The sequence below is a fragment of the Hemitrygon akajei genome, chromosome 10, assembly GCF_048418815.1.
Source record: "Hemitrygon akajei chromosome 10, sHemAka1.3, whole genome shotgun sequence".
NCBI classification, from domain to species: Eukaryota; Metazoa; Chordata; class Chondrichthyes; order Myliobatiformes; family Dasyatidae; genus Hemitrygon; species Hemitrygon akajei.
In genome coordinates, this window is record NC_133133.1 from 54,592,747 (window position 1) to 54,605,566 (window position 12,820).

The window sequence follows — 12,820 nt, forward strand, 5'->3', positions numbered from 1 at the left end:
TGTTCTTTGACCGTTCGTGGAAGTTCAGGAAAACTTAGTTGGTGTGCACACAGATACTGGTTGTGTAAGTTCATATGTTCTTCTGTTGAGACAATGAAGGTATTTACCTGTAATTGCAGATTCTCTCTGTGCCTCCCTGATCACTATTACAAGGAGTAATTCTTGTAAAAGCTCCCATTTTTAAGCTAAAGGGCTTTTTGAAGTTTTGGATTTAATTTTTTTTTCTATCAAACGATGGAGAAAAAATTAATTTAGTGAGAAAAGCAGCTGAATGTTTGGACCTAATATCAGAGAAGATGGACTGTGCAGAAAATTAAAAGTTATATAGAACAGGAAGTTTCTTGAAAAACAGTCTGAATTGGCAAATTATCTCAAATGCCGTGAGTCACTCTGAATATTTTTATCATATAGGTGTGCACCACAATATCTAATAGAAGTTGACCTAGTTTTATATGATCTTTTGCAATCACTGCTTTACTGAAAGCAATAATATCTGTAAGCAATAAGCCAAACTGGAGTTTAGGAAGAGAAATGTTTTGCTGCAGTTGGAGGAATTGTTGGAGAACAAGGTTTTTTAGAATTTTGCTTTATTCTGGCCACATTTCTGTTAAAGCAGCCAATTTATTGATGTGAAGAATGAAGTAAAATTATATCTAAGTATCTGTATGAATGCAGAGTAGGGGAGTCCAAATAGGTGTGGATTTAAGGTGAAAGTGGACATATTGAAAGGGGATCTGATAGTCAAATTTCTCACACAGAATGATGGATATGTGGAATGAGCTGTGTTAGAGCAGTTGTCCCCAACCACTGGACCGCAAAGGAACGATATGATTTGGCGATATGAAACGATATGAGTCAGCTGCACCTTTCCTCATTCCCTGTCACACCCACTGTTGAACTTGAATGCACGCGAGGTCATCAGTCGCCTAAACGCAGTAATACCCTAGTGTCAGGGATCACTGGTTGGCCTTGGGCGCGCGGCTGGCGAGAAGTGCCGTTGCTACTGGCCTGGAGTGCGGACAGATGGGCGCCGCCTCTAAACTTGTTTAGCACACCGAATATTCGTGGGGAACCCAGTCCTAAAATATTCGCAAATGACCTAATTCGGGTTCAGGGCTTCATAAGTAGCAGAGCAGCTGCCTCGCTGCGATCTACTGGAAGTCATCCCTCGAGCCAAACTTTTGTTGGCTGATAGATCCTACCTACCGACCGGGGACGGGGACGGGGGGGGGTTTCTCTGGACTGCAACTGCCGCGGCCCCAGTATGGGGGCCTCTGGCCCTTACCTTGTCTTCTCACTGGTGTGTTGCAATGATTTTATACACTCAAAACCCCCACACCACCCCCCCCCCCATTGGCCGGTCTGCAGGAATATTGTCAATATTAAACCGGTCTACAGTGCAAAAAAGGTTGGTGACCCCTGTGTTAGAGGAAGTGGTGGTAGCAAGGTGAAAAGCCATTTGGTACATAGGTAGAGAAAGTTTACACTGAAATGGGACAAATGCAGGCCGATCTGATTAGTGTAGGTAGCTACCATTGTCAGCATAGATGATTTGGGTGAAGGACCTATTTCTGAGCTGTATAACTCTATGAACCTCTGAATTTTGTCTGGGCTTAGATTGTCGGTGAAACTCTTGCCCATAGTTTAGTTGATTATTGGTTCAGCTTACACCCCAGTACTTCAACACCTACTCTGAGCTGGATTGAATGTGAACCTATTATCAACTAAAGTGTGGTTTTGCTGGAGGTGCTGCCCTTTAGCTGAATGTCAGGTAGCCTTTTCTGCCATAATTGTAATGGGCTTTTCCCATTGTTCTAACTTATCTAATAAACTTTGGTGGAAAGTTCTCCAAAGTTGTGTTAGAGTTGGCATGGCTAGCTTTAAATATGCAACAAAGTGTCTGACTAAGCCCTTTGTGGACCATACATCTAGCAAATAGAGGCATTATGTTGCGGGCATTCTTCTATGTCCAAACATTATAACTGTCATAGTGTTCTTTTCTGGTTGATCAATTATAATAGCTTTAAAGAGCACCTTATAACAACTAGAGCTCATGAAATGTAATTGAGCCTTTTTTCCCCACATTTCCCCGTTCGACACCACTACTACCCTCTACGAAACAAATTATGATCACTTGTCCACCTTCTATTCATCTCTATTCATTCAGCTTTTCCTAATCCTCCACTCATCTGGTTGCACCTATCCACCATCCACTCGCCAACTAGTCATACTTAACACCTTTCAGCACCCAGCAGCACCCCCCCCCCCCATAGCTCGATATCCTGGCACTCTTTCCTCTTCCCTCTCAACTCGATGCACGGTCTGAACATGAAATGTCACTGTGTATCTTCTGCTTTCACAGGTGCCACTTGACCTACCGAGCTCTTCTTGTTTTCTAGATTCCAGTGCCAGCCTTTAGGTTTCAGATTGTTATCAATAATTTGGTGAAGAAATAACAAATCTGCTGAATTTTTATTCCATTCACATGCACTGAGTCAGTGTTAGTTTTGATTAAGTAGTACAAAGATGTGGTCTGTGTGTCAGACTGTTCTGTGTTCCTGTACAAATAATCGATGCTGACACTCCAGTAGTCATGGTCCACAACATATTTGATGCTTCTGTTGGATAGGATGATGAAATGAGCACTGGAATTGGATGTAAACGTCACATGGTATAATTTGATAAGTAGGGAGTCCTTTAACTGTTGTTATTTATTTCATAATAAACCTCACTAACACAGATTGGGTAGTATTTATGCCCTTCCTAGTTGTGTGAACTACTTGTGTAGAATAAATGCTGTGGTTTATTTATTATTTATTTATTTATTTACTTGTAGTACTTCTTGCAAGACATCTTTTTTCATCTTGCTGAAGCTTTTTTTTTGATAAAATAAAAACCAGATGATTTTTTTATAATGTGGGTTTGTAACCTTTTCTCAGCATCCCACAGTTGCACTGCATCATAAGGTTTTGAGATTGAAAAAAATCTTACCAGAATGCTGAGGAATCTACTCTTGGTGTACCTGATGCAGGATCCATGAGCTTATTCATTTTAGTGGGGATTGAGGGGAAAAAAGAGGGTACAAATAACCAAAATTTTAAAGAAATGTCATCCATGTTTTAAATCTTAAGCCTTTTCAGTATATTTTATTTTTAATATTTTAATTGTTTAAAGATATTTGATAGCTTTGACAGCCATCAACAGGGAGTGAGGAATTTTGTCAGCTGCTGGAGGCTTCTGGAGAAGTTTTGTGGTTGGGGTTTCTCTGATCTATTCACTTCACTCATTATTCCTTAGAAAATCTGAATACATCTGGGCCAGTGATGATACCTATCTTTCAACTAAAGCATGTACACAGAAATAAGCAATATACGGGCAAAGGGCTGGTGTTAAAACTGAGCCTTGATGATTTTATACTTCATTTTTAGCTAGTTTTTGGAAAATTGTGGCCTGGCGTACCAATTTGGAACCAAAATGACCAGTTTATACGATTGATGCTGTTACACTTCTGATGCTTAGTCGATGTTGCAGTACTTGAAATGCGAATTGGGCCATAAAGAATTTTAAGATGGTCCTGAGAGAAGTTCTATAAATGGAAGTTTTTCAGCATCTCCCCATGAGTCAGGTTCAACAACCAGGTATCAGTATGCATTGTCACAAACATCAAATTACAGGTTAGCCACTGGCATTTCCCCCTCAACAAAATCATCTTGAACTCAACTTACAGTATATACAAAGAGACTCTGCTCAAACAGAATAAGGATCCTCACTTATAATGTAAATGTTTGAAAGGATTCCATAATTGCCTTTCAGTGAGATGATTGAGTTGGGCTCTCTGGGAACTAAACAACTAAACATGTAAGTATTTGTTCATTGTCAGGAAGAATTCATCCTTTCCCTTGCAAATCTGTCCTTTCAGTAAAGCTGGTTTCCTCAATGTACTATATCTTTGTGGTCATTAGTTAGCTATAGATCGATTTCCTATATGCACTAAATATAAAGAGAATATATTTAAAATTTGTACATATCTCAGTGCAATACGTTTACTCAACAGAACCTAACACACTTTGCTTCCAGTAATAAATATTTGATAGATGTATTGATAGTAATCCTTCTTGAATGGTTTATTATAAAGAAACAACGCTCCATGAAATCAATTTATGAAGCTTTCTTGTAGTTGTTACAGTCATAGGATTGAGTTTATTACTACTAACACAAAGGGAGCATTGTTTAAACACTCTGATTACATTTAACAAAATCAGACATCCTTTATCACACCAGTCATAGGACTACATTTAGTAATCTTATCACAAAAGCGGTTTTGTAATAAATATTGTAATGCTTAAATCTAATCCCCATTTCATGTCAGATGAGTTATCTGAATATGTGGATGTTCTATTTTGTGAAAAATTATACAATCAGACAATTTATTTATTAAATATTTTATTGGAAACCTTAAGTTTGAGGCATTATCTCAAATAGGTTGCTACTTGAGAGAGTTTTATCTTTTTTAAGGTATTCTTTGGATGAGCTTCACACGTGCTGTCCTTAAACGTCAAGAATGACTTGCTTCCATTTCATATCTGCGGCAAGTGATGAAGCCAGTGTGGGATCAGTAGACTTTGATATAGAGAGGAATGAGACTTGATAGAGTGAGTGTTTGAGTGACTTCCTTCTGGTGTTTTTGCATGGCTTCTTCATTCTTTCAATGAAGAGACTTAAGGTACTCAGCGTGCTACAGGGTAGCCTCTTTCCATTTTGAGTGGCTATGGGTAAGAGATTCCCACGTCACTGAAGAAATTTACATGTTTTTTCAAGGCAGGTTTAGAAATAGCGTGTGTTTTAAGAGTGTTGCAGGTATGAGAATGACGCAGCCCACCCATCGGAGCTGATGGATGTAATGAGAATCTTGATGATGGGAACAAAGAGTTGAAAAAAGGATGTTGACATTGGTTTCCTTAGCCTGGCAAAGGATTTGGAGAACATGACAGTGATGTCATTGGTACCGTCTCTCCAGTGCTTTGAGGTACCGGTAACTTAGCCATGTTGCTTGGTTTGATGCATTGCCTTAATGTTTGGCCTTTGCATATACAAAGGTACAATCCTTTAGACTGTGGAGCAGTTCGTGCTTTTAACTTCAATTTACTAAAAAAAAATGAAGGCTAATTGCAAGCTTCCTGAATTTACTTATACTTACAATAAGAACTGAAGCCTGGTTCTTGTTTAAATTAACATCTGCTATATTCACATACTCCCTAATGTACACCCCCCCCCCCCCCCCCGGCTCCTGGAGAGAAATCTGTCCCAGAAAGGCCCTACTTTAAGGAGGATCTGATTAAGCAGGGCAACAAAAATGCCCTTCACTTCAGATCCCTTCCCCAATTACCAACCTTTGTATACCTATATCTACTCTATCTAACGTCCCTAATTGGTTATCTACAAAATGGCAATAAAAACTTCCAGAAATTTGATCGCATCCTCTTTGCCCCTTCAGTCTCTGATAGCTAAAGCTTTCAGTAGTGGCTGTCAGCAGTTAATCTGTGGGTAGCACCACAGCAAGGGAACTTCCTTTCAGATTCATTGGCAACTGTTCATTTTCCATGCCATGACAGGAAATTATCGGAATGGTCTTGACAACCAACAATGGATGAGAGGGGTTTGGAGGGATATGGCCCAGGTGCAGGTCAGTGGGACTAGGTAGAAGAATGGTTCGGCACAGCCAAGAAGGGCCAAAAGGCCTGTTTCTGTGCTGTAATGTTCTGTGGTTCTATGGTTCTATCCAGGCTTTTTGTGTGGTCTCTATTCGAATACCCTGCCCCAGTGGCACACCCTCCTGGGCAATCCTTCCGATCGCTGGTCCAACCACTGAAAGGGCTCAGCTTGTTTGTGTTGGCTCCCCACTCAGCTGGGGTAGCTGCCTTCCAACTCTGTGAGATTTCTTCTCCCTTTCTCGAGGTTGTGGAACTTGATATCTCTGCCTTAAAGTGGATCCCTTCCCATCTACCTTCCCCAACCTCTATTCGAATCTATAAAACGGATCATCTTCCTCCGAGAATCAGCCTCCAGTACAGTTATTGTTATACTTTAAACTTTAGTCACAGCTCGCTGACATGCTCTCCCTCTCTCCCTCTCCCTCCCCCTCCCCCTGCATTTGTGTTTCTGTTCTCTTTGATCAGTGGGTTTACTTCCATCAGGTGTGGTCAGACATGACACAGCAGCCTGGCGCTCAGCACTTAGATTCTCTGCGATGACACCGTTACTGGGTGGGTAGACTTGATCCCTTGTTCTGTCTGTGAGGGTGACAAGAAGGTGTTTGACAAGTTTTAACTGGAGTCCAGTGTCTCCGCTGGCTGCCTCTCTGGGTCTGTACATAAACACAGACGTCATTTGTCTGGAGCACCTTCTGTCGTCCTATCCACCTGGGAGCGAAAGCTACCATGATTTGGTCACCCAGCTGTGGGACGACTATCTTCTCTCCCTCTGGCCCTCTCTGATCCACAATATGTTACTGCTGCTTTGCTCGATTCCTCAGAATGTTACCCTGCTGAGGATGGAAATTCTCGCTATTATGTTCCTCATACTTGCATGTACTTTCATTGAGAAAGCCCTCAGTGAAAAAACAACCCTCTTATCCAGTCTTTCCTCATAGATGAAATGCCCCATTCTAGGCAATACTCTGGTGAATCTCCTCTGCAATCCATCCAGACGGGTTACATCTTTCCAAACCAGGGTCAGGTTTATTATTACTGAAACTGTTATGAAATTTGTTCTTTTATGGCAGCAGTACAATGCAATGCATGAATGCTATAAATCACAATGAGAAATATATATTAAAAATTAAATAAGTACTGTACTGCAAAAGGAGCCCAAAATAGAGAAGTAGTGTTCATGGGTTCATTATTAGTTCAGAAATCTACTGACCGAGGGGAAGAATCTGTTCCTAAAATGATGAATACTTGTCTTCAGTCTCCTATACTTCCTATTTGATGGTGGTACTAGAAGAGTCCTGGGAGGTAGTGGTCCTTAATGATGGATGTCACTTCTTCAAGACGTTGCTTTTTTAAGATGGTGGGGAGGCTGATGCCCATGAAGGGTTGGCTGAATTTGTCACTCTCTGTAGTTGCTACCTATCCTTGTATGTCAACTACAACTATACATCGTTCTCTGGTTGTGCCTTAACTAATAATTTATATACATGCTGCAGCTAATGAGGGAAAGAGTCCCATACGCACTCTTAACCACCTTTTTTATTTGTGCTGCTGACTTCAGGATGTTGGATTTGTACATCAAGCTGCCCGTGTTCCTCAGTGCTTCTGATTTTGCATGTACATCCTAGCTTCATCAGTCCTCCCAAAATATTTCACCTCACATTTTTTCAAGATTGAACTACATCTGCCATTTCTCTGTCGTTCTTAACAATTTATCAATACAATTATGTAGTTGATCAGATTTGTACCTATCAACAACATCTTAGTTGTTTACCTATCTTAGTGCCATCTACAGGTTTACTAATCATAACTTCTGCATTCACATTCTGATTGTTAAATGCATGGAACAAATAGCACATATCCCATTGCCAATTCCCGCCCTTCACCCTGAACACTACTTTCAATTGTAAAACTAGCTCGTGACCATCATCCTGTATCTCCTTTCACCAACCTATTTTCGTATCCAGTTTGCCAAATTGCCCTGGATCCCTTGGTCTCTTACCTTTAGACTAATCTCCCATATGGGATCTTGTCAAAGGCCTCACTGAAGACTAAATCAACCATGCTATCCCTTTTGACACACTTGTCACCTACTCAAAAAATTCAATTAAATTTGTCAGATAGGTTCCTCCTTTAACAAAGTCATACGGAATATTCCTGATCAATCCTTACCTCTCTAAGTGTAGGCTAATTGTGTGACTCAGATTTTTCCATTGATCCCCTCCCCACTGCTATTAAGTCTGTAATTACTTGACTTGTCCATCATGACACATTCTCTGTCCTCAAATCATCTGTCATCGGGTACAACATTTGCACTATAACAGCTCAGGAATCTCTACCCAGGGCTATATATCACCATGCAGTTAGTACCACGTCCTTTTGATAATAATTTCTCCTAGAACTCCTCTGTACCTCCTCCCTGCATTCTCAAATTCAAAGTTCATCGGACATTTTCCTGTGATACATTCACATTGCTGGACTTGCTCCTCATGTTGACTTCAACCGTTGCCTTTTTCTTTTTCTTTTTCTTTTTTTTTTTTCAGATTCAGATTCAGTTTATTGTCATTTAGAAACCACAAATGCAATGCAGTTAAAAAATGAGACAACGTTCCCCCAGAATGATATCACAAAAGCATATGACAAAACAGACTACAATAGAAAATCCACATAACGTTTGGCAATCCCCAATCCAGAGTCTGGAGAGGCTGCTGCATATTAATATTCTCTCTTTCAATATTAATATTCTCTCTTTCAACGTTGCCTTTTTCATCGTTGCTTTAATGTTTGCTTTGGATATTCAGGTTTGGTTTGAGTGCAGGATCATGTGCTGTTTCAGCTGCCCTGGCTTCCAGCATACTTCAAAGATCTTTAAGATGACATTTTAAATTTAGCGAAGAAGGCTGCCTTTAGTCACTGCTGACTAATTTGAACTTGAACCACTTCAGAAACGGAATCAAACAATGATGTGTTAAGAATGGTAAATGGAATCAGGTTTAATATTACCAGAGTATACTGTGAAATTTGTTCACTTTGCGGCAGCAGTACAATGCTACACACAATAACAGAGAAATAATAAAAAAATGAATTCCAGTAAATGTATGTGTGTATTTATATATAATATTTGAAGTAAATAAGTAGTGCAAAAAATAAAAATAAAAAAGTAGTGAGGTAGTGTTCATGGGTTCAATGTCCATTCAGAAATCAGATGGCAGAGGGGAAGAAGCTGTCCCTGAACTGATGTGTGTGTGCCTTCACACTCTGTACCTCCTTTCTGATGGTAGCAATGAGAACAAGGCATGTCCTGGGTGATAGGGATCCTTAATGATAAATGTCGTCTTTTTGAAGCATGGATCCTTGAAGATGCCCTGAATGAAGGAGCTGACTAAGTTTACAACTCTCTGCAGCTTACTTTGATCCTGTGCAGGAGCATGCCACCCCCCGTCCCCCCGTCCCCCAATACCAGACGGTGGTGCAGCCAGTTAGAATGCTCTCCATGGTACATCTGTAGAAATTTTTGAGTATTTTTGGAGCTATACCAATACTTACTGTATGTCAAGAGGGTGAGCCCTCTTAAGGTGAAGGGCCTGATGGAGTACCTGGTAGGACTCTGTAAACCTGTGCCAACCAACTGGGGAGGGTGTTCAAAGATATTTCCAATCTCTCATTGCTGTATTCAGAAACTCCCACCTGCTTCAAAAGGGCAACACTTATACCAGCGCCCAAGGATAAGTTCTTACAACATATTACTGTAACACACACAAAATGCCGGAGGAACTCAGCAGGTCAGACAGCATCTATGGAAATGATAAGCAGTCAACGTTTTGGGCTGAGACTGGAAAGAAAGGGGGAAGGTCCCAGAATAAAAAGGTTGGGGGTGGGAAAGGAGGATAGCTAGAATTTGGTCGGTGAAGTCAGTCGGATGGAAAAGATAAAGGCCTGGAGAAGAAGGAATCTGGTGACAGAGGAGAGTGAACCATAGGAGAACAGGAAGGAGGAGGAGATCCAGGGGAAGGTGATAGGCAAGTGAGAAGAAGTAAGAGGCCATTACATCTGGATAGTTATGACTATCCAGTCATTGAAAGCATATTGCTAAGGATCAACAGATAAATTAGGTGCAAGTTAATCATACATTCCAAACACAGATCCTGTTTTATCGGTCTATTCAATTTAATTTTTCATAGTCTGGCTAGGAGTAGAATTTTCACTGATTTTACATGGACTTTAGCAATGCTGCACAAGCGTGTGGAGCCAGCCAGTGAGAACAGCGGAAGAGTTTACAAGTGAGCAGAGTTGAAAAGGTGACGGTTATTTCTTCAGCAGTTTGAACGGGTCACGACTGTGCAAGTGCGTGGAGCCAGCCAGTGAGAACAGCGGGAGAGTTTACAAGGAAGACAGATTTACAGAGTGGGCGTCGGAGGAGTGGGCGACAGAGTAGAGGGAGACAGAGTAGGAAGGCTTTGGCTCAGCGGGGCTTTGGCGATAACGGGTGGAGGCCAGGTAGGTTGTCTGTTTAAAGTACAGACAGAGAGTATGTGTGTGAGGCTGTTTTTCTGTGCTCGGTGTCAGATGTGGGAGGTCCTGGAGACTCCCGGCCTCTCTGATGGCCACATCTGCACCAGGTGCGTCGAGCTGCTTCTCCTTAGAGACCGTGTTAGGGAACTGGAGCTGCAGCTCGAAGACATTTGTCTGGTCAGGGAGAGTGAGGAGGTGATAGAGAGGAGCTATAGGCAGGTAGTCACCCCAGGACCCCAGGAGACAGAGAAGTGGGTAACAGTCAGGAGAGGGAAGGGCAAGAAGCAGGTGCTAGAGAGTGCCCCAGTGGCTGTCCCCCTTAACAAGAAATACTCCTGCTTGAGTACTGTTGTGGGGGACGGCCTACCTGGGGGAAGCAACATAGGTCGTGCCTCTGGCACAGAGTCTGGCCCTGTGGCTCAGAAGGATGGCAGTAGTGATGGGGGACTCTATAATTAGGGGGTCAGACAGGTGATTCTGTGGACGCAGGAAAGAAATACGGATGGTGGTTTGCCTCTCAGGTGCCAGGGTCTAGGGTGTTTCTGATCGTGTCCACGATATCTTGAACTGGGAAGGAGAACATCCAGAGGTTGCGGTAAATATTGGTACCAACGACATAGGTAGGAAAAGGGAGGAGGTCCTGAAAACAGACTACAGGGAGTTAGGAAGGAAGTTGAAAAGCAGGACCTCAAAGGTAGTAATCTCGGGATTACTGTCTGTGCCACGTGATAGTGAGTATAGGAATAGAATGAGGTGGAGGATAAATGCATGGCTGAGGGATTGGAGCAGGGGGCAGGGATTCAGATTTCTGGATCATTGGGACCTCTTCTGGGGCAGGTATGACCTGTACAAAAAGAACGGGTTGCACGAATCCCAGGGGGACCAATATCGTGGCGGGAAGGTTTGCTGAGGCTACTGGGGAGAGTTTAAATTAGAATTGCTGGGGGGTGGGAACCGAACTGAAGTGACGGAGGAAAAGGAGGTTGGCTCACAAATAGAGAAAGTTTGGAGACAGTGCAAAAGGGAGGATAGACAGGTGATAGAAAAGGGACGTGCTCAGTCCGATGATTTTAGATATGTTTATTTTAATGCGAGGAGTATTATGAATAAAGCAGATGAGCTTAGAGCATGGATCAGCACTTGGAGCTATGATGTTGTGGCCATTGCAGAGATTTGGATGGTGCAGGGGCAGGAATAGCTGCTTCAACTGCCCGGCTTTAGATGGTTCAGAAAGGATAGGGAGGGAGGCAAAAGAGGTTAATCAGAGATAGTGTCATGGCAGCAGTTGTCATGGTCCCATCTGGCAATTCCCCATCTTGCTAATATCTCCTTAACCCTTAATCCCCTTGTCTGAATTCCAGTCATCCCCAGTTCCACTAATTACAGCACACCTGGTTCCCATTAGCGAACATAGGGTAAAATTTGAGCGTCACAGCCACGCTTTGCCAGTTCGTTGGTCGACTCTAGTGTGAGTAAACTCGTTTCCTGATTCCTTAGGACTGTCAGTTCTAAGCTCCGCATCATTTCCTGGATACTCTATGTAAACCCTGTCTCTGTGTAAAGACTCTCCTGGATACCGGTTCCCCGCTTGTGACGGTGCTAACGCCTCACGACTCTGCCTCCACACTTGGATTCATCCTCTGCCTCGTCCCTACAACAGAACGAACTGGCCAAGAATAAACCCAGTGGACACGGACCCCGTGGAACAGACTCTCGGCAGCCAGGGCTACCTACTGGGCGCCCACGACCAATTGCTCAGAGGGGTCATGGAAAACCTTCGTGCGCTGTCCACAAATGCGAAGAAGGTCAGTGAGCAGGTTGACCGGGTATCCGCTTCCCTTACTCCGTCCCTTCCAAGAACCCTGACTGACCAAACCACGCAGCCTGGGATGGCGATGCCTCTTGGATCGGCAACACAATCCCCTCGAGAGCTGTATGTATCCGAACCGGAACCCTGCACTGGGGACCTAGGGAAGCGCTGGGCCTTCTTATTACAATGCTGTTTGGTCTTTGAGCAACAGCCACGTACATACACCTCGGACAGATCAAAGATTGCATACATCATGGGGCTGTTACGAGGGGACGCCTTGGCATTGGCCACCGCGATCTGGGACAACTGACCAGAGGTCTGTTCCTCCTTCCCCTCCTTCATCTCCGAAATGAGGAAGGTCTTTGAACAGCCCATTCATGGTAAGGGTGCCGCTAAGCGCTTGCTAACTCTGTCAGGGTTCATGAAGCGTAGCAAAAATACTCCATGGAGTTCCAAACATTAGCGGCCAACTCTGGCTGGAATGATGAGGCTCTACGGGAAGTTTTCCGACAGGGCCTCTCAGATAAGATAAAAGATGAATTGGCATCGAGGGAGGATGCAGACAGCCTGGACTCTCTGATCTCTCCAGCCACCAGGCTAGGTAATCGACTGCAAGAGTGTCTGAGAGAAAAGACCAGTCGCCCCGCTCCTCGGGTCATCCCACGGCCCGTTTTACCATCTTCAGCCAGCCTCCCTTCCCCAACTGTTCCAAGTATAGCTCCTACTCCGACTGTCCTCACCACCCTGGGGGAAGAACCGATGCAGCTGAGACAGAACCATCTCTCCCCTG